The sequence below is a fragment of the Pygocentrus nattereri genome, chromosome 25 (assembly GCF_015220715.1).
Source record: "Pygocentrus nattereri isolate fPygNat1 chromosome 25, fPygNat1.pri, whole genome shotgun sequence".
Classification (NCBI taxonomy): domain Eukaryota; kingdom Metazoa; phylum Chordata; class Actinopteri; order Characiformes; family Serrasalmidae; genus Pygocentrus; species Pygocentrus nattereri.
Window position 1 is genome coordinate 25,125,320 of NC_051235.1, and position 21,858 is coordinate 25,147,177.

At 39.1% G+C, this 21,858-nt stretch overlaps 1 protein-coding gene across 1 annotated transcript in view; it reads left to right on the plus strand.

Annotated features, from left to right (window-relative positions):
* Positions 1-1,666: 1,666 nt before the first annotated feature.
* Positions 1,667-21,858, plus strand: part of lrrc4cb (leucine rich repeat containing 4C, genome duplicate b) — a 75,734-nt gene continuing 55,542 nt past the window's right edge. Inside the window, exon 1 of the mRNA XM_037534556.1 lies at positions 1,667-2,033. The gene's annotated coding sequence lies outside the window, so the exon portion shown is untranslated. The remainder of the gene's footprint in view (positions 2,034-21,858) is intronic.

A 21,858-nucleotide genomic window follows, 5' to 3' on the forward strand; every position in this document is an offset into this window, starting at 1 on the left:
ACAGTCAATAAAATGTCTATATTTGGACAGTCAATAAAGTGGCCATATTTGGATAGTCAATAAAATGTCCATATTTGGACACTCGATAAAATGTCTATATTTGGACAGTCAATAAAATGTCCATATTTGGACAGTCAATAAAATGTCTATATTTGGATAGTCAATAAAATGTCTATATTTGGACAGTCAATAAAATGTCCATATTTGGACAGTCAATAAAATGTCTATATTTGGACAGTCAATAAAATGTCCATATTTGGACAGTCAATGAAATGTCTATATTTGGATAGTCAATAAAATGTCCATATTTGGACAGTCAATAAAATGTCCATATTTGGATAGTCAATAAAATGTCTATATTTGGACAGTCAATAAAATGTCCATATTTGGACAGTCAATAAAATGTCTATATTTGGATAGTCAATAAAATGTCCATATTTGGACAGTCAATAAAATGTCCATATTTGGATAGTCAATAAAATGTCTATATTTGGACAGTCAATAAAATGTCTATATTTGGATAGTCAATAAAATGTCCATATTTGGATAGTCAATAAAATGTCTATATTTGGACAGTCAATAAAATGTCCATATTTGGACAGTCAATAAAATGTCTATATTTGGATAGTCAATAAAATGTCCATATTTGGACAGTCAATAAAATGTCCATATTTGGATAGTCAATAAAATGTCTATATTTGGACAGTCAATAAAATGTCTATATTTGGACAGTCAATAAAATGTCTATATTTGGATAGTCAATAAAATGTCCATATTTGGACAGTCAATAAAATGTCCATATTTGGACAGTCAATAAAATGTCTATATTTGGATAGTCAATAAAATGTCCATATTTGGATAGTCAATAAAATGTCTATATTTGGACAGTCAATAAAATGTCCATATTTGGACAGTCAATAAAATGTCTATATTTGGATAGTCAATAAAATGTCTTTATTTGGACAGTCAATAAAATGTCCATATTTGGATAGTCAAGAAAATGTCTATATTTGGATAGTCAATAAAATGTCTATATTTGGATAGTCAATAAAATGACTTTATTTGTGAACACACTGCATCCCTCGGCTCCTATGACCACCACTAGAAAGAATTATGAACTATACCAAATGTATAAAGATTGGTAGAATTCCACTTTGATACCTATATGAGTCTTCAGTTACAGAATGACAATGTAAAAAAAATCACTTCCAAGTATCTCAGTTTATAGGTTTAGATTTTTCTATAGATCCATTTATGTTGTGGATCTGAAAGGGAAGCAGAGCACAGAGACCAGCCAGCAGTGAAATATTCCTATATGAAAAGAACATGCTTGTTCCTGGATGGAGCACATAATTCTCCACATGAGCAGCGGAGTCTTGGACAAGAAGCTGAAAGCGGTGGTTGTCTTGAAGAGATATGGGCTGTGGAGCTGATTTGTAGTCTAGACTCTCCTCTGGTCTCCTCACATGTGCAAAAGCAATGGGGGGGGGGGGGGGGGGGGGGGGTGCAGAGAGAGTGGGGGAAGTGGGGGGGGGGGTGCATGAGAAGGGAGAGGATATGGGACAGAGCAGAATGCATTGCCGCACAATGTTATTTATCGTTGAGGAGAGAGCAATGGATGATCCTTAGTGGTACATTCCTCGGGTGCACGAGCCAAAAGACAGGAGTATGCCATGCTTCGTACAGCGAGTCAGATTGGGAGAATACAACGTTCTCTTTACCTCTCCTTTTCTTCAGCCTTAGCCCAAACTGGGAATATCTGAGGACAAGAGTATGTCTCAGTGACAGGAGCGCTTGTTGTCTCCAGTTGTAAAGCCGAGTCACAGGAGGACTGTTTTTTTTGGGGGGGAAGCATTCTTTGATTGTAGCTGCCATCTGGTATGCCTCCATTGCCTGGGGATACGACTGATAAAAGGCAGACCATCGCGGATGAAAGTTTCATGGGCTACTGTACCTGGATTGTTGTGAGAGAGAGAGCAAGAGAAGGAGAAAAAGATAGAAAGAAGTGTCCGGAGAATGATCCATGCCCTGAAGTAAGGATTTGAATGATTTATTGCACTCTATTTTAGTTGGTTGAAGGAGGCCTGGTACATTTTGTGAGCCTTTTTTTGTTGTTGTGGCTGAATTATTGTCTTTTTCCCAGAATGTAGCAGGGGAAAAAATATTACTTGAGATCCTGTTGACTTCTGTTTCCAAGATAGACCTCACTTCTCATTCTTCTGAAAGCATGCAAACGTTTTGTCTTAATATATTTCACTCAGACGGCATCTCAACCAGTACATAGTGCCAAGTGAAGGAACTAAATGCAGAAAATGTGTTTATGCAAATTGACAGATACATTCATTTGCATATAAATGATAATTAGCGCACGGGACTTCAGGAAGCCGATCACATCTTGTTGCTGTTTACTATCTTTAATCTTGGTCTGATTGATACAAAGAGATACAGACATCATCGGCAGATAAGGATCGACATTCAGATCCTTGAAATAACTGCTAATTGCAATGTAATGAAATGGTTCTTCTGGTTGACGTAATGAGGTCTCTCTAAACCCCCCGAAAATCCAATCTTCAGGGGCATTCACCTTCATCAGAATGACTCAATAGGGAATGAATGCCATAATCAAGCTAATCAACTCATCTGCTTCACAATTCTGAGATGGTTGGTAATTAGAGTGGACCACTAACAGGACCACCACTTGAACATCTAACATCAGGGAGAGCAAAACTCACAGAGAGCTGAAGGCTAAGAGTTTTTTGGCTTGGAGTTTAATAGGAAAATGTTGGCTCGTGAAGAATAGAAGAGCATTTTGGCTGATGCTAGGAAGGGAGTACATTTAGAAGCGTGACATGGTTTAATTCATTTAATTTTTTTAATTTTTTTTTACGAGCATGACCAAGATAGCATGGTTGGCACAAGGTTTCAGTCATAGATCATGCATAGCCTGCATGAGCACTAATAGCCAATTAGAGCTTGCTAATGGCTATGCTGTACCTCACAACTCAGGACAAGTCTAGCATTCTCCATCTCCAGAGCAGCTGATGTTTACTTTCCATTATTATAATTTCACTAAAGATGAAAGGCGGCCCCTTAAAATCACAGGTTTATTACATCTTAAGGTTTATTACTGCTTGACCATAATGAGAGTCCATGTCTCTTACTGAGTCACTGATGTAAAAATGCAGGTGTTGGCTGAGACAAGCAACAGACGTTGCTATTAAATATTGACTCCTAACACTACAAATATAAGGCAAAAAATTTATGGAAGAAAGTAGAAACTCATTTACTACAAGACTTCATGGGTCTTACAGAAACCTAAAAATTAGTGAAAGTACATAGCAGTGAGAGTTTGTATTAAATTGTCTGACCACAGGTGGAGGATATTGCCACCAAGCACTAGAACAGTGGCTTTTAACCTGTGGGCCATAGCCCCCCAGTGGGTTGTGAAGGTACTGCTAAGGGGCTGTTAGTCATCGGTTGTTTTTTTTTAACTGCAAAAAGTTGTTACAATATAGACATTTAACCAAGAATAATGTAAAATATGACAATGTAAAATATGAAATGAAGCGGACACCTTATTTCAGATTGAGAAAACCAAGAGGAAAGGATACACCGGTGTGTAGCGCTAATCTTCAGATGTGTGAGGAGTGAAAACAAGTAACGGCAGTTCTGTGCTTTGCCTAACAATTTATTCTTTTATTCAGAGACAAAACATAGTGAATCTGATCAACTGAGCCAGAACTTCCATTTGTAGCATTCCTCTCTTCAGCCTGACCTCCAGCACTCAGTAGCTGCCAAACAAGATTAGCTCTTATTAGTCAGACAAAGGTGATCTAATCAGTTAAATCCTGTCAGCCGCGGAAGCTTTTGTAGTCATTTTTGTGGGCCGTGAGTTTCAAAACTTTGGAAACTCCTGCACTGACCCATGCATTAGAATGTAAACTGGAACAATATTAAGATGTTAAGATCACTGTTTTAAGAATTAACTGAATAACTGATTAGAGCATCTTTGTCTGACTTATCTAATTATTACTTAAAGTTACATAAAGTTACAGCTTTTTGCCAGTGTAAGCTGTCTGTTTAAGGGATATGCTAGCAGCTAATGAGCAGGTTGTTTATGTTCTTATTTTTCACACAAACTGGACTTTTTGCTTGATTCTGAGCAACATGATACTGAGATTCATGTTATGACTTCGTAAAGAGTTTGCCAAGTTAATACCAGCTAGATCTGAAGCTAGAATGCCAATGATATTATGTATGCTAGCGGCTATAAAAGTGTTTTTTGTTTGTTTTTCTACACTCTCAGGAGAAAATGTAAAATGTTGTTTGAATCTACACATGCTAGAGTATCGGTGGACAAATGTGAGGATGTGTTCAAGTACAAATCCTCTTAGGGTTTGATAGATCTGGCTAATAAAAGTCCATTATAACTTATACCTAGAGAGCTAGCTTAATCCGTTTTCATGAATTTATTCATATCACAGCAGTAGACACACCAGAATCATGAAATGAGTTTTCAAATGAATCCATGGAGAAGACAGATTTATATGCTACTGCTCTTTTTCCAGCACTGGATCAGAGAATTTCTAATGACCCATAAACTCTGACTGGCCTTCATGACTAAATACATAGTTATGTAGTAAATTACATTTCCACTTGGTTTACATTGTGGCTCACTTTCACTTATTGGTTTTAATGCAAAAAAATTGTCTGCACATGGACCGTGCCTTCGGGGGGGTCTCTCAGTCCAGCTCTGGTCCCGCCCCTTTAGAACCACTCATACCTGCAGGTGTGTACATGGACTTACTAACAAGTAACATTGATAGCTTTACAAAATGATTATTCTAAAAATAGTGCTCAAAATATTATTACCGTTTACATTCTGTTGCACTTATTGGTCATGCCCTAGTGCTGGGTGACTATCCTCACCCGGGACAATAAACAATAGCTAAAAAGTGCTGCATATAAATCAAGATCATGGAAATCTTTCCAATTAAGTCACATGCAGCTTGAGCCCAAATACAAATATTCACTGCATGGTACTTCACCTGCTATTTGGTTATCGTAAAAACCCATGGTTTGCTTCAAAAAATGCATTTCTGCTCTCTTTCATTATTTGTTAGTTATATTGGCAGCATTGCGAGGCTGAAAGGATGACGTAATGATGTATAGCACCCCCTTCTGCTTATCTTGGGTGGCGCTTACATATGCATGTTTGACATCAGTCAGTCAGTCAGTCAGTCAGTTAGTGGCTCAGAGATATTCATTCTCATAGATGCAAAAATAAAGGTTCCTAAATAGTTGCTGGCTTGAACATGTAGCTCTAAGGGTAAAAAAAAAGACTTTATTGACTCTTTTCATTATTGATAGCTTTTTCATGTTTTTACAAGTCTCAACTCATTTGCATAAATGCTCCGTTAACGATCCTAACAACGATCCTCCGTTAACAAACCAACAGTTGTTCTTCTATGGCATCACTCCAAAAAAAAAACACTTTTTTTTTAAATAAGTGTAAGAGTTTGTGCACAGAACTGTGCAGTGTAGGTAAAAAACTGTCTAAAGTGAGTAAAAACAAAATATTCCATCTGCTTCTACAGGCTTCTCTTGATTTCATTTGGCCTCTGTCCCCCTCCTCCCCACGCTACATGCATACATGACAGCTAATAGTGTGAACTGAGATGCTAATGTGCATGTTGTGCCTCACACCCCTGATCAAGTCTAGCCTTCACTGAGGGGTTCATTTTCACTTTCCTTTATTATAATTTCAGTTTTGCAAAGAGGGCCATGTCATTCTTTAAAATAAATGTGCAGTCTGGGTACAAAAAAAGCAATATGTGAAGTGAGTAAAGACAAAGCAAATTCCATCTGTTTCTACGGGTTCCTCTTGATTTCATTTGGCCTCTATCCCCCTCGTCCCCACGCTACATGGGAAAGGTCAGGGGGCTGGGCGGCAGTAATGAAAGCTGACAGATAAGACAAGCCAAAGAGAGATCTCAAGGGGCAGCCGAGGGACTGCGCCTCAGAAAGTGTCAAGCGTGATTGAGACCTGCCTAGATGCTGTCGGCCGTGCCACAAAACCAACAGCGGGGCCACAGTTTACCCTTCAGCTGTCTCTTCCTCATCACACGTTTCTTTGTTCAGAGCCCTCTCAATTGTTCAAAAGAAATTCATAGCCCATAATGCAGTTCTCCATGGTGCACACTGTGAAATCCAGCAGGGCCTTTGTCCTGCTGTAGACTTCCAAAGCCCCATTCTGAGCGAAAAGTGCATGAATATGAATGTTTAAAGATTACAGGGAAATATAGGGAAACTATGATTGGATTTATAATTCATTTTTATTGGGTATTCATTAATTGATGTGTCTAAATAATTAATAGTCTAGTTGAGAGGCAATACATAAAGTGCCAAAAAGGTTTTTTGAATTGATGTCATAGAAGAACCACTTTGAGTTCCCTAAAGAACCTTTTAACAGGTGGTTCACACAGAGTCACTGAGTATATTTACATGCACTCAATAATATCACCATAACCGGATTTCTGCAGCTATCTGATTATTCAAATGGTCATGTAAACAGATTACTCTGATATCTTGGATCAGAGTAAGGTCTAGAAATCCAATTAAGAAATTCAATAAAGAGGCTGGATTTTAGCTCAGTAATCAGATTTCTCAGTGAATGGGAACTCTTACTCTGATTTCTTTGGGATTTCTCAGTCTGTGCATGTGCGAAAAAAGACCACGGTACCAGAAATAAGCGAGCAGTGTTGCCGTGAGGCACAGCGAAACACTTTTGGGGGAACACTGAAACCGACAACATGCTTAACAGAATGAAGGGTTTAAATATTCTTCATCTTCTAGATGCCATTCGTCTTTTCTTCTGTGATTTTCTTAGCTGGTTGAAAAACAGAAATTCCAAGTACTGCCTTACTCATGTACGCATGGAGGAGTTTTCCCATTATCTGATTGCTGAAGTCCATGTAAACGCATTTAAAATCAGATTTTCTGCAGTTACTGGATTATTATGTACATAAGATACTTATTGAGGTGGAGCACAATTCTTATAAAGCACCAAAACCATTTGACTGCTGCCCCCAGTGGAGAATCTTCAACCTGCTAGATATAAGTGAGTGAGTGAGTTACAGGCCAGGTTTATGCTTCAGATATAAAAACACACTTAAACCCGCTAAAATAACCATTTGCAAAATACAGAGAAGGTCCCAATAGCAATCATTATTGTTCCTACATCTGTCAAACACTACCTGGTAGCACCATGCACACAGTTTAACCCGAAACAATTTCAGTTTGAGGAGTGAAATAAAAACAGCAGCACCTTCCGAAGCAGCACAGGCTGAAATTGCGTTACTTCAAAGCTTAAGTTGGCTTCTTATTGAATTTCCTTTTCCACCTTAAATAGTGTACAGATGATCAAGATAGCATGTATCAAGCATTACAGTAACACCTTTTCACATCTAATAATTCGGACTAATTTACTGCCACTGCTATTCTCACTGCAGGTTTGTTGTGAATAGTTCTGTCTGATCGTTTCCTTTGTTTGCCAAAGAACAGAACGTTTAGAGGTGACTGTGATTGGCTGGGAGGCATATTAATCATAATTTTCTAAACAGTCAAATGAACGGTTCTTCAGATACTCAGAAGTGCTTCACTATGACCCTGATGTGTAGGTTTGAGGAAAATAACTTGAAAAATTCTTGAGTTTAATTCTACAGAGCTTATTTGACATTTCCATTCCACCTTAAATGATGCAACAGTTACAATCAGACACCTGTATTTATGTCTGAATTTATACCAGGCTGAGGGTGGCTTCTTATTCAGAAGCTTTTGTTTACATTTTTGTTCCACCTTAAATGGAGCAACAGATACATTCTGGCTCCGTTACAGTTTAGCACTTTTGCACAATAAAAATATTTCAGGTTTACTTTGGTCATTAAAAATTATTCTTATTAAAAATTATGGGATATCTCAGAATAATAAGCCACTGTTAAAACCTATATAAATAGGTTAAACCATGATATACATTTTTGGCCATCATGCCCACTATTGCTTACACCTGTATTTTTAATAGAGGATAGCAGATGGTTTGCCAGTATGGAGCATTACTGCAAACTAATCCTTTTTTAAAGGAATCCCAGGGATTAGGATGTGTTGATTTCTGTAGATGGTTGAATAAATTATCCTAATCCACCGAGACTAGGGAACTGATATCCTAGTGGCACATCGAAGCATCAATCAGTGTTCATTTTTCCATAATCAATTACCAGCACATAAATAATGCCTACTGCTCAGTGTTCAAGCATGATAACCTTACTAACAACAAACTTATGCCTTACTGGCTTAGCTGTCAACCTTATTTATTGGCAAATTCATTTTTCTCATTATAAAGTCTTCATTAAAAATCATTAGAAGATCTCTTACAAACTGTGAAGGGAATTATATCCAACTTCAAAACATCTCTAAACTACAGCATTGATTATGCCGTGCATGTAGCGAATATGCAAAAGTTTAAAGACATCAGTTCAGCAAATTGAACTCCATCCACAACACGGCCCTCTAGGGTCCACAGTCTGTTTCATCCAGTATACCGTAAGGAAATATTTGGAGGAAGCTGCTCTGTATTTAATATTCCATACTGGTTTCGCTTTGAACGTTCTTTTGGTTTTTAATCAGCCTGCTAAATATTTGCAATGTTACGATAGAGCTGCAACGCACCAGGTTTTTGGCAGCTTTTTTTCCCTCAAGCATTGAAGTTTATCTTGAACTTCTTGAGGATGATATGTTCTCCCTTAAAATGAATTATAGATGAGATGTTTGGCTCTTTTGATTTACTGCATCCCTCCGTACTAATCTGTTGGATGTGGGCACTGTTTTAATGTGCTTCATGGTGTTTGCCTGTTTAACCTTGCGCTTCATAGAAATGTAATTTCATCTTTCATCTCCATAAATCTGTCATCTGAGGTCTGGTTAAGCAGGCCAAACCACAGAGAACGAAGACAATTCTAACTGAACGATTGCTATTTGTGTCTATTACTGACAGTGAGGGAAAAATGACATGCTTGACATTTGGCCCAACTTGATAAAGTATTGTGAATTACAGGTGACTAGGGAAACAGTGACTTTATCAGTTTTGTGGACTAGAGTTAAAGTTAACAGTAACATTTTACTGTAGGTTAGTGTTTATAAGGCTACATGATGCCTGCATAAGCCCTTAAGGAAAACTGACATAGCCCAACATAACCATATATTATTCCATTCATTTGACATAAAGGTTGCATTTGCAAACTTGTTAAGCTGACAGCATTTATTTATTTCCATCAGGCACTTTCTAAGGTAAAATGACACAAACTCAATGTACGTCACAGCGACATAATGCTGATAATATAAGTTTGCCAAGACAGACTGGTACAACAACAATAAGCTTTTCTGAAAATGCCATTAAAAAACATTTATATGATTTGTCATGCCATCAACATTAAGTCACTGAGATATACAGGTTGTGGCCAAAAGTATGTGGACACGTCTGCTAATTATGGAGTTCAGGTGTTTTAGTCACACCCATTGCTAATAGCTGTATGAAATCAAGCACACAGCCATGCAGTCTCCATAGACAAACACTGGCAGTAGAATCAGTCATACTGAAGAGCTCAGCGACCTTAAATATGGTACTGTCATGGGATGCCATCTTTGCCACAAAACATGAAGTTCCTTCCCTGCTAGATCTGCCATCAGTCAACTGTAAGTGCTAATACTTTGCAATGGAAGTATCTAGGATCAACAACAGCTCAGCCTCAAAGTGGTAGACACAGAGTGGAACTGACAAGTGCTGAAGCATATAATGAATAAAAATCACCTATCCTTGGTTACATCACTCCAAAGTTTCAAACTGCCTCTGGTAGCAACTGCAGCACAATACCTGTGCATCGGGAGCTTCATGAAATGAGTTTCCATGGCTGAGCAGCAATACACAGGCCTAAGATTACTATGTGCAATGCCAAGTGCCAGCTGGATTGGAATAAAGCATACCACCACTGGTCTCTGGAATTTAATTCTGGGTTCAGTGGATGCCAGGAAAATGCTGTCTATTGGAATGCATAGCTGCAACAGTAAAGTTTGGTGGAGGTAGTATAATGGGCTGGTGCTGGTTTTTAAAGTTTGGGCTTGGCCCCTTAATTAATTTTAATGCTACAACACGCCAAGACATTTAGACAATTATATGATTCTCATCTGAACTTTGTAGTCTTTACCTTGGCTTCCTGTCTCACACAGAATTGACTATAAATTTCTCCTATTCTCCTTATTCATGGAATCGTACCAGATTATTTCAAGGAACTTCTTACTCCGTGTAATTTCTAGTTGCAATCTCAGGTCTAACACTAATCATCTTCTCCAACTTCTCAGAACTAAACTGCAAACAATGTGTGATCAAGCTTCTTTCAAAACTGGCTTAAAGGTATTTTTATTTAAAAAGACCTTTTTAAATGCTATTGTGTGATATTGAGCATGGCATGGGGGTAGAACAGCCTTCTATTATATATTATAGTGGTTTTCTATTATTACAATTCACTTTTTTTGGTTATGTACTGGCTTGTTCTAAATGTTATGCTTTTTCATTGTATTGAATTAACCTTTATAGCACCAGGAGATTTTCACCTAAATGAAAGGTGCATTGTAAATAAAATGCATTACTATTATGAGTCCAGCTCTGTGGCAATAGTTTGAGGAAGCTTGCTCTTTTGACTAAATAAGCATAAATTTCCACAGACACACTCCAAAATCTTGTGGAAAACTTTCCAGAAGAGTGGAGGCTGTTATAAACACTCCATATTAATGGCTTTGGTTTTGGAATGGGATGTCCAAGATGGCCATATAGATATGACGGTCAGGTGTCTGCATATTTTGGCCATATGGTGTACATTAAGCCAGTGTGTTATTTGTTATAATGTGTAATGTCATTTAACCCAAAAAAGCCAAAAAACCCATTAAAAACACATTTGATGTCACCAGACAAGGCTGACAAAGGCAGTCATTATGGCAATTCACAGCCACTGGAATAAGCATTTATAAATGTTTCTGTAGGTTTTTGTCAATTGTCATGAAGGGCATATGCAGGTATTATGTAGCCTTATAAACACTGACTGACAGGAAAGTGTTACCAGGAAAACTATACAGCTCATATTCTCTATTTCAGTCTAGAGGGCTATTCTTTGTGGTGGTGCTGGTCATGCTGTTAGTACACAGCACAGGGAAGGAAGGGTAATCCCCAAAACAAATGGCTGGATCAGTGACTGGCTTTAATGCTGGAGTGAAAGGCCACATAATGAGAAAATGATCTTAAACAGAAAGAGCATGAAGCAGCAGAGGAAAGAGAGGCTTCCTCTCCACACAAAATCCTTCCGGTTCTTGGAGGGAATGTAATTAATTCTAAACGGTTCCACTCTAGCAGAAAATAAGTTCAGACAGGGACTCAGTTTAGCACAGACAGTCCTCTATTTTTTAAGAGTTTTAAGAACAAAAGAGAATAACATTTAGCTAAATGTTAGCTAAGTGAAGATTACTATAACAATTAAAATACATTTTTTTCAAGGTTGTTGTTATTTATGTTAGGTAAAACATTGTTTACAGTGTAATTAGTCATTTACTCGCAGCAATACTGCATAATGAAAAGGACAATTTTGCTTTTATAAATGCATTTTATTACCACCCCTGTATTTACATTTACAGCATTTGGCTGACGCTCTTATCCAGAGCGACTTACAATTTAATCATTTTTACGCAGGTAGGCCAAGGTGGTGTTAGGAGTCTTGCCCAGGGACCCTTATTGGTATAGTGTAGGGTGCTTACCCGGGTGGGGGATTGAACCCCAGTCTACAGCATAGAAGGCAGAGGTGTTAACCACTACACTAACCAACCACCATTTCTAATGTACAGCTCATACATGCCCTAATACTCTACCTGAGAACCCTCAGTTTTGTGACGTTATATACAACATGTAAAGATATACATGAGCTGTTGCAAAGTTCAAGGAATGATTTGGTGAAAAATCTATTTCACACAATTTTTCACTTACCCCAGATGTAGTCGACCAGCCAAGACATGTTTGGTGTCCAAATCTTGCTTGTATAGCACTGGAGCTATGAGGTTAACATTGCCAACAAACACTAGAATTCAGGAGATACCCAGTTCTTTTCTGGAAATACATCTCCAAACCTCAACCTTCTCAAACCACATCCAGTATGACTTACTGTGAACCATAACATAAACAAAACTTCACCGTTGATCTGAATGCAGAGGCCATTTCACACAAGATGTGTCTATTTCCAGCTTCCCTGCTGGCATACAGTTTTGACAATAATTTCTGAAGGAAAACCACAGGAACAGCGAATGTAATCTGTAGCATTCATATGCCTGCATCACATTTACAATTACATTTTCATTTACGGCATTTAGCAGACACACTTATCCAGAGTGACTTACAAAAGTGCTTTGTTGTCCACTCAAACAATGTATCCTAGCTTGTATGAGTAGGTTCCAAAACAAACTACCCTTAAGCTCAGATACCACTAGATAGAAAAGCCACTGCAGATGCCTAGAAAGAAAGACATAGGATAAATCTCAGCAGAAGTGCAATGCAATACATTTCTATAAGTACTTAGATTAGTGCTCACTTTAGCGTCTTCAGTCTGTGAGTAAAGGCCGCAGGAGACTCTGCTGTTCGGACAGCCAGTGGGAGTTTGTTCCACCACCTGGGTGCCGGTACAGAGAAAAGTCTTGATGCTTGTCTTCCATGCGCCTTGAAGGATGGTGGGTCAAGCCAAGCTCAAAGGGCTGAAGGTACAGTTTGAGTTTTGACCTTTGCCTTCAGGTGGGAAGGGGCTTGACTGTTTTGGGCTTTGTAGGCAAACATCAGGGTTTGATATCTGATGCATGCACCTACAGGAAGCCAGTGAAGGGAACACAGCAGTGAAGTAACCTGACTGAACTTAGGAAGGTTGAAGACGAGCCGTGATGTGCATACACATAATGGGAGTCAGAATTCAACCCAAGAAGGTTGAGGTTGCAAGAAGACTGACCCCAACTGTTCATTGGAGATCTTATACTGGCGTGGATAAAGAGGTGAAGGGCAGATGGTGGGATGAGAAATTTCATCACAAGAAGGAAGAGTAAAGGTTGAGTATTTACAGGGTGCAGAAAGCAAGAAGGAGTTTCAGACTGGTCAACTATAACTCCATTAAGTCATACTGCATCCAAAACCACATGAACAAGTCTGAGCAACATTAGTGAGGGCTGGATGAATGTGTTAGCAACATTAGCCCCACAGCTCAAAATTAGCCAATGTTAGCATGTTAATCCCTTGATGTACTGAAAGCTGTAAAATGGACTCTCACTAACCTAAATTTTAAATATGATGGTATTTGTGTATCTTTTTCCATAATAATAAAAAAAGGAAATTTCCATGGACCAACTGCAGGTATGCTGCTCACCTCTTTCTTCAGGTGGGAGTAGAGCTGGTCCACTGGTAGGGCTATAGGGATGGATGGGGAGACAGGGCTGGTGAGCTTGAAGCTGCATCTGCTGGGCCTGGCAGGGACAGAGACAACTGATTTAGTATGAATAGCTGGCTAAATGTCTGTTAAAAGAGGAGTCAAATGTAAACACTGAGAATCTTCTGTGAAGATATGCAGTAACTAATGTTAGTGGAGCAGAAGTAGCCTATTTCACTTGTCTTTCTTTTCATTCTTTTCATTTTGGAAGCCAGATTTTTCTTTAAGAAGCTGAGACAACTCTTCATTTGCAGCTCACTGCTACCAAGTAAACTTCTCACCTGTTTTGTGAGCAGGAGCAAACAATTTCATGTAAATTGAAGGGGTAGGGGTTGGGCAATACACCAAATTACCACCGAGTCTTTCATAGCACCGATTCAGTGGTGCCCCTCTTCTCAAATGTCCCCCTGGTCCCTAATAGTGCACTATGTAAGAATTTAAATAACGGATTCTGCAGTCCAATGGTACATAGTATAGCTAAGAATAGTCATCTGGAACATCCATGCTTGATAAATGATGCACTATTTGGCTCTACAGGCTAGAATTTCTTCGCTTCCATAGCTAGCACACTATGTAGGGAATACAGAGCCGTTTGGGATTCAGCCTGGGTTTGATGCTACTTCTGACTGAAACACTAATATTTGAAACAGGTAAGCAATTCAAGTGAATTGTCTTTTGACATTTACACTGTCCTTTTACAGTGAATCATATCATAAGAATTTGATGGGGTTCTTTAGGCTGTTAGCTGTTTTTTACAACCAGAAATGTCCGTTTTATAATCATTTTTAAGGGCCCCTGTCAGTCACAGGCCATTATAATTGTCCTAGCTTTTCATGCCTATACAGCACCCCTAAGTAGGAGTATTATTTTTGTTAATAAAAAAAAAAAAACTCAAGTAGATGAGAACTGTAGATGACAATATATACGCCAATTAACAGATATTAACAAAGGAATGCAGGGAAGTTTTGACCCTATCACTACAAAATTCAGACACAGACTCCTCAAGACTGTGCAAACTACTGGTTCCTTTCCCAGTAAGCTTTCCATAAAACACCTGATCCAAGATTTTAATATGTTCGACCCGCTTGAAATATATCTCCCAGAATTCAACATTTTCTTGCTGCTTTCTGCTATATTTAAAGAATACAGTAGATTACAACGGTACATGCTGTACATTTACAGTATATATTCTGTTTGGTCTCTGTTTGTAGAACCGGGGCACAGTGGCCTCTCCCCAAGTTTGAACATTTCAAGGATATTTTTGACAAATCACAGTGCGGGTGCAGACAGCAGTGAAGCCTAAACAGGGCGTGTCAGCTTGCTTACACCAGCAAGCCAATGCATTTCGTGAACACCCATTAGGTTGAATGCACACTGGTTCATTCAGCAAAAAGTAGGCCAAGCTGCTGAACAGCTGCAGTGGAAAAATGAAAAGCCGACCATGCTTTCTCCACTGTTTCCTAAAGGAACCGTCTCCACCAGTTTGAATATGCATGTGGTAAGAATGCAAAAGCAAAAATAAATTGCATAAGTGGACAATCCTTGGCTGATTAAGCAAATGGCTGTGGAAGCCAGGTGGCCTAGCTCATCAGAAACTACAGAGGATGATCATTCAACACAATCTACTCAGAGGTTTCTGCACGTCTAAATTTAGCCTCCTTGTAAAAGAACTGATTCTCACAGTTCAGGTTGTGCAGAAAGGCACTGTGCTCTCAGTGGGATCTGTCTCGAGGAGTTCAGAGAAAGCGGCTCAGCCTTTGCTCTCTGCATGGGCTTTATCATATGGATTTTATGGGGGGGGGGGATAGGGGTTGCATTTAATATTTAAGCATACAGGAAAAAACAAGAGTAGTGCCACAGCCACATTAATAATAGAGAGCCAGTCTTAGTAGCTTTGAAGAGTCTCAACTCAAACCTTTTTCTTTTTCACTTCTTGAAGTTTCTGGTCCCAGAAAAGCTGACAGGCTACCTGGCTCGGCCTTGCGAAGAAGGTGAAGCGTGTTGTGACTGGTTGAAGTGAGATGCATATGGAACACTATAGCACCGCATTCACACCAGCCATGTTCAACAGGCCTCCTCCCTCGAGGCCTGGATGTGTCTGGAGATCAAGACTAGATTCACACATCACATCCACATCACATCCAACTCAATCAGTCCCCCCTGAGACCCCAGGCACAGGCGACGGGCTTTAAGTATCAACCGTCCACCCATCCATCAGGTCAGTCATCCAGCCGGCAAGCCTTCCATCCATCCAGAATGTCCAGATTTTTATTTGCTATGTCCTTTTTTCCCCCTCGACTGCTGATTTACTTTCAGCTCAGGAAATAAAATTTGTTTTAATATTAATTCATTCATTTTGTCAAGCATGCACGAACCGCTGAGCAGAAAAAAACTTGTCAAAATATATCCCCAGTGTTTGAAGATGAAAGCGTTATCATTTCAGAGTTACATAACCGTTACCCCTACTGATAATTTCCTTCTGCATGAGAGCTTTTTCTTTAGTTCTGAATGGTCTTCCCTACTGCTTGTGGTTTATACCAAAGCATGGATATTATTTCTTTATTCCAGCTGTAGATGTCTGAGTCCTTCCGCTTTCTAATTGATTTCAACCACTATAAACATGCAATAGACTGAGGATGATAGTGATTTAATTGACAATTAAAGATTGGCAGAATAGAAATGCCTTAGGCAAACCAGCAGTAGATGTGATCTCATATGGGGAAAACACATCTGGAGACAACTGTTAAAGTGCTGGATTGTGATCAAATCCACCGCTGATAAAGCAGTGCCCCCTTCAACACCAACCCCCGAATTCGTTTTAATGTCTACAACTGGCAATTGATAAAACAAGCAAAACAAGCTAATTAGCATACTAACTACACTTGATACACATTGGCACGCTTTAATTACAATTTTTGGGGGGACTTTTCAGCCATGCTAACTTACATTACATCCATGGGCTAATGACAGGCTTGTTGTCTGTCAGACAGTGTTGCACAGCACACCATCATCCCCTTCTTTGAGCTCTGTCTTCACACATATATATATATATATATATATATATATATATATATATTGCAGTACCTTTACAAATTTTCATGATACACAATGTTACATTTATTTTTTCAGACGTCATCGAAAAACATCAAAAATGTACATATATATATTTATATTTATCCTTTACATTGTGACCACTTCCTTACCCTGACACTATGAAAACCTCGTTTCTACGCTCACTGTCCATTTTATCAGCTCCACTTACTGTATAGCTGCACTTTGTAGTTCTACAGTTACAGACTGTAGTCCATCTGTTTCTCTGATACTTTGTTAACCCCCCCCTTTACCCTGTTCTTCAGTGGTCAGGACCCCCATGGATCCTCTCAGAGCAGGTGCTATTTGGGTGGTGGATCGTTGTCAGCACTGGTTTTGGTGTGTTAGTGTGTGTTGTGCTGGTACAAGTGGATCAGACACAGCAGTTTTTTAGAGCAGTAAGGCTGCATCTCTGTGCCTCATGGCCAAATGGTGAGCAGTTAAAGCAAAAAATATATATATAATTTTGCAATACTTTTACAAATTGTTACAATACACAGTGTTACAATATTAATTTTTTCAGGAATGTAATCAATTGGAACAGAGAAAAATGAACAAGCAGTGCTATCGTTTAAAAATACTATCAAAAGTACTGTGTTGCACTACATCTGGCTAAATTAGACGAATTTTGCTCTCTTTACAATGAAATATACAGTTCGTTAGTATTTTACAAGTACTAACAAAATGTATGATGTGTTCAGAAAAGCATATTGTATTGTATTGTGACATAATTTATCACAATAATGATTTATAGTGTCATATTGTCCAGCCTGCTACAGGGTACAGTAGTGGTCATTTCCAAAAAATGTCAGAAAAAAATTATATATATAATTTAATTTTCTTTAAAGCAAAAAATCTATATTAAATACACAACTTCCACTCTTTTGAAGGACTTAATCTGCAGGGGTATTTTTCCACTCCTCCAAAGTTCAGTCTTACAAATTGATTGTATTTTCTGCTTCTCACGATCCCAAACACATTCAATGATATCTGGACTCCAGGGTGACCACAGAACACCAGCAGCTTCTATCTTTTCTCAGCAAGGGCTTCTTTATAACTACTTCTCACAGTGGGAGGATGGACAGAAACACCTGTGGATGTTTTCAGATCTGAAGCAGCTTGACTTTCTCTTCTCTCTCAACGACAAAAGCTTTAAGTGCTGTTTATCTGGTGGGGGTGGTGTTGGTGGTCCGCCAGGTCTTGCGTGGTTGTTAGGAGTCCCATTTTCTCTGTAGCTTTTAATCAGTTGGTCCAGTTTCCCTATTTTTCACTTATTTCTTTATGTGTGTAATCCTAAGCAAGATCTTATATCAAATCTCCACAGAAATGTCTTGTGAAACGTGAATAACTTGAACTTAATGTCTGATTTGTGTAGAAATAAATAAATAAGGGGGGGGGGGGGGGGGGGGTCTAGGATTTTTGCACAGCATGAAAACCGTTCAGCTAACATTGTCATGATGGGCTGATGTAATTTTGGAGGTACAGGTGATCCAACCAACGCTGTCACATGAAAATCAGAGATATAGTCCTGTAATCCGCTGAGTGAAGAATGTGTGGAGGTGGAGAGGTGTGGTCATCGGAGTCATGGTCAGGTCAATTCTTTTTCATAACATTGTTCAAAAAACTTTCACTAACCTAGAAATGATGTATTAACATTCTTGATTTGATGCTACTGCCTTGTGTTTCATGAATATAGAGACTTTTCTGCTATGAGGCCTACTGGTATCGAATTACATGCAGTTAAAATAAACTTTACCTGACTTTATGTCTTCACTATGATTTATAAGTTGAATTCTGGTGCCTGGCCCCACCTAACAGCAGTACCTTTTCATGATGTAAACCATTCAGCAGAGAAGAGAAAATTGCACTAATTTGAGTCAGCGAGCGCCACTTCACTCTGGGCTTACCATCAAAAACCTGAAAAATTCTGAGCAAATGATGTCAAGGGGAATTGAGCAATACCTTTAAAACTAGTAGTTTGGTTCAAGACCAAAGGGAGACGAAATCTTCAGTCACTTAGAACGGTCAAAGAGAAAAGCATATAAAGAAATACACCATGAGTCAGAGAGCAGAGTCCTCACCTGCTGTCCAAATGGATTTAATTATCTAGCCGTCTTAAAAAGATGAAGACAGAAAGGAAGAGAGAGAGAGGGAGTCATGTGAGGTGAGTCTAAGGCACTATTTTTACTTTTAAAGTGTTGGAGAGAAATGATTTGTAGTGACATAACAGGGTTACTCTGTTGTTCTGTAAACACTTCAGGTATGGTTGCTCTCAGGCAAGAGAAGCATCAGCACAGGGTCAGGCAAAGGAAACGCACACTGTAGAAAACGGTGCCTCAGCCTCACATGGGTTTTGAATATGTGTAGACACGCTCTTGACAAACTGCAGCCACTAACCAGTACATGATGCTTTTTCTGTTGAAAAGAGTGAGAAACATAATAGGATGAACAACAGCTGTTGTAAAGGAAGGTCTAGACTGAAGAGCTCCTCTGCGAGGAAAGTAGATCACTGGAGAATCTGTCCATTCACACACACACACACACATACACACACACACACACACAGATAGTTAAAAAGCAGCTCCTGGTTTGACCAATGAGTGCTTCAGTAAATTGAGCTCATGATGTCACTGATGATATTAACAAGTCTCTGTGGTGGCTGTGAAGGTGCCAAGGAAAAATATGGACCCAAGAAATTCTTGATACTTTTTATTGTTTTTATGTTTATTTGAATTATGAATACGACTTTATTCTAATGTATATTGTGATAAAGTCATTGCTGAGGTAAATTGTTTAAAACTTGCTTAGATGCCTAAAACTTTCACATAGTACTATATATATATATATACATTTCTGCAAATATTTTATCTTTTAATGGGACGACACTATAGAAATGAAATTTGGATATAACTTAAAGTAGTCAGTGTGCAGCTTGTATAGCAGTTTAGATTTACTGTCCTCTGAAAAGAACTCAACACAGACATTAATGTCTAAATAGCTGGCAACACAAATGAGTCCACCTCACAGTGAAAGTGTCAATATTTTGTGTGACCATCATTATTATCTAGCACTGCTTTAACCCTCTTGGGCATGGAATTCACCAGAGCTGCACAGGTTGCTACTGGAATCCTCTTCCACTCCTCCATGATGACATCACGGAGCTGGTGGATGTTAGACACCTTGCACTCCTCCTCCTTCTGCTTGAGGATGCCCCACAGGTGCTCAGTTGGGTTTAGGTCTGGAGACATACTTGGCCAGTCCATCACCTTTACCTTCATCAAGGCAGTTGTCATCAGGTGTGTTTGGGGTCGATATCGAGTTGGAAAACTGTTATGCGGCGCAGTTTCTGAAGGGAGGGGTTCGTGCTCTGCTCCAGAATGTCACAGTACATGTTGGAATTCATGTTTCCCTCAAAGAACCGCAGCTCCCCAGTGCCGACAGCACTCACTCCTTCTTTGTCCATCAGTCCATCATGTAGATGTAAAGTCAGAGACGATAGCTCATCTGCTGCAGCACAGTTTGTGTTGGACATCCTCTAGTACTTCATCAGTGGTCACAGGACGCTGTTGGCTGCATATTTTTGGTTGGTGGTCTATTCTCAGTCCAGCAGTAACACTGAGGTGTTTAAAAACTCCATCAGCACTGCTGTGTCTGATCCACTCAGACCAGCGCAACACACACTAACACACCACCACCACATCAGTATTACTGCAGTGCTGAGAATGATCCTCCACCCAATAATGCCTGCTCTGTGAGGGTCCATGGGGGTCCTGACCACTGAAGAACAGGGTAAAAGGGGGCTAACAAAGTATCAGAGAAACAGATGGACTACAGTCTGTAACTGTAGAGCTACAAAGTGCAGCTATACAGTAAGTGGAGCTGATAAAACTGGACAATGAGCAGAACTCAAAATGCTTGCCAGTACACAAGTAACAAGCACAGCTTTGAACAGATATACACACATAAAGCCGTATCATATTTTATCAAGACACAAAAAAGTTTGTTTAATTGCTTAATATTCTTAATGTTGATTTTCAAACTTTGGGACTCTTTTACTTAAACAATGAGCTTTAACTGCTTACCATTTGGCCATGAGAGACAGAGACGCAGTCTCACTATCTGCTCTAAAATGCAGGGGTGTGGCTAAAATAAGGCTCCACGTAAAAACTGTGTTTTTGTAGTGAAATTAAAAACATGGAAGAGCAAGTTTTTGACTAAACCCAGAAATCAAATAGATTTCATTAGATAAACAGCAGTCAGTGCTTTCTTCCTGGAGAGAGAGAAAATCAAGCTGCTTCAGATCTAAAAAAAATCTACAGGTGTTTCTGTCCATCCTTCCACTGTGAGAAGACAACCCAGCGCTATGGGTCTGAAAGGATGTGTAGCTGTCAAGAATCCTCACTGAGAAGAAGTTAAAGAAGAACATTTGCACAAAAACAAAGTTAACTGGCAAGAGGTCAATAACATGATTGAGTCTACAAATAGCATAACAGAGAGGCTAAGTCTTTCAGAAGTCAAGATGAGGAGGAGTTCACCACTCTGTGAAAGACTGCAAGGGCAAATAGTGCAACAATTCAGGAATAACATTTCTCAACGTAACAAAGAATAGCAAAGAACTTTTGCTTTTCATCCATCTATGATACATAATGTCATTAAAAGTTTCAGAGAATCTGGAGAAATCTCTGTATGGGATAAGGCCAAAAAACAGTATTGGCTGGCCAAGATCTTGGGGCCCCCAGGCAACACTGTATTAAAATCAGACAAGATACTGCAATGGAAATCACTGCATGGGCTCAGAAACACCTTTGAATGCCACTGTCTGTGAAAACAGTTCATTGCTGCATCTACAAATGTTAATTAAAACTCTTAAACACAATGAAGAAAGCATATATAAACAGGATCCAGAAACGCTGCCACCTTCTCTGGGCCCAAGCTCTTCTAAAATGGACTGAGGGGAAGTGGAAAAGTGTTCTGTAGTCCAGTGAATCTACATTTGAAATTATTTTTGGAAATCATGGACACCGAGTCATCCAGGCTAAAGACCACTCAGCTTGTTATCAGTGCACAGTTCAAAAGCCAGGATTCATGATGGTATAGGGATGCCTTAGGGCGCATGGCATGGGTGATGTGCACATCTGTGGAGGCATCGTTAATGCTGAATGATATATACATATTTTAGGCAGCATATGCTGCCATCCAGATGACGTCAAACCAC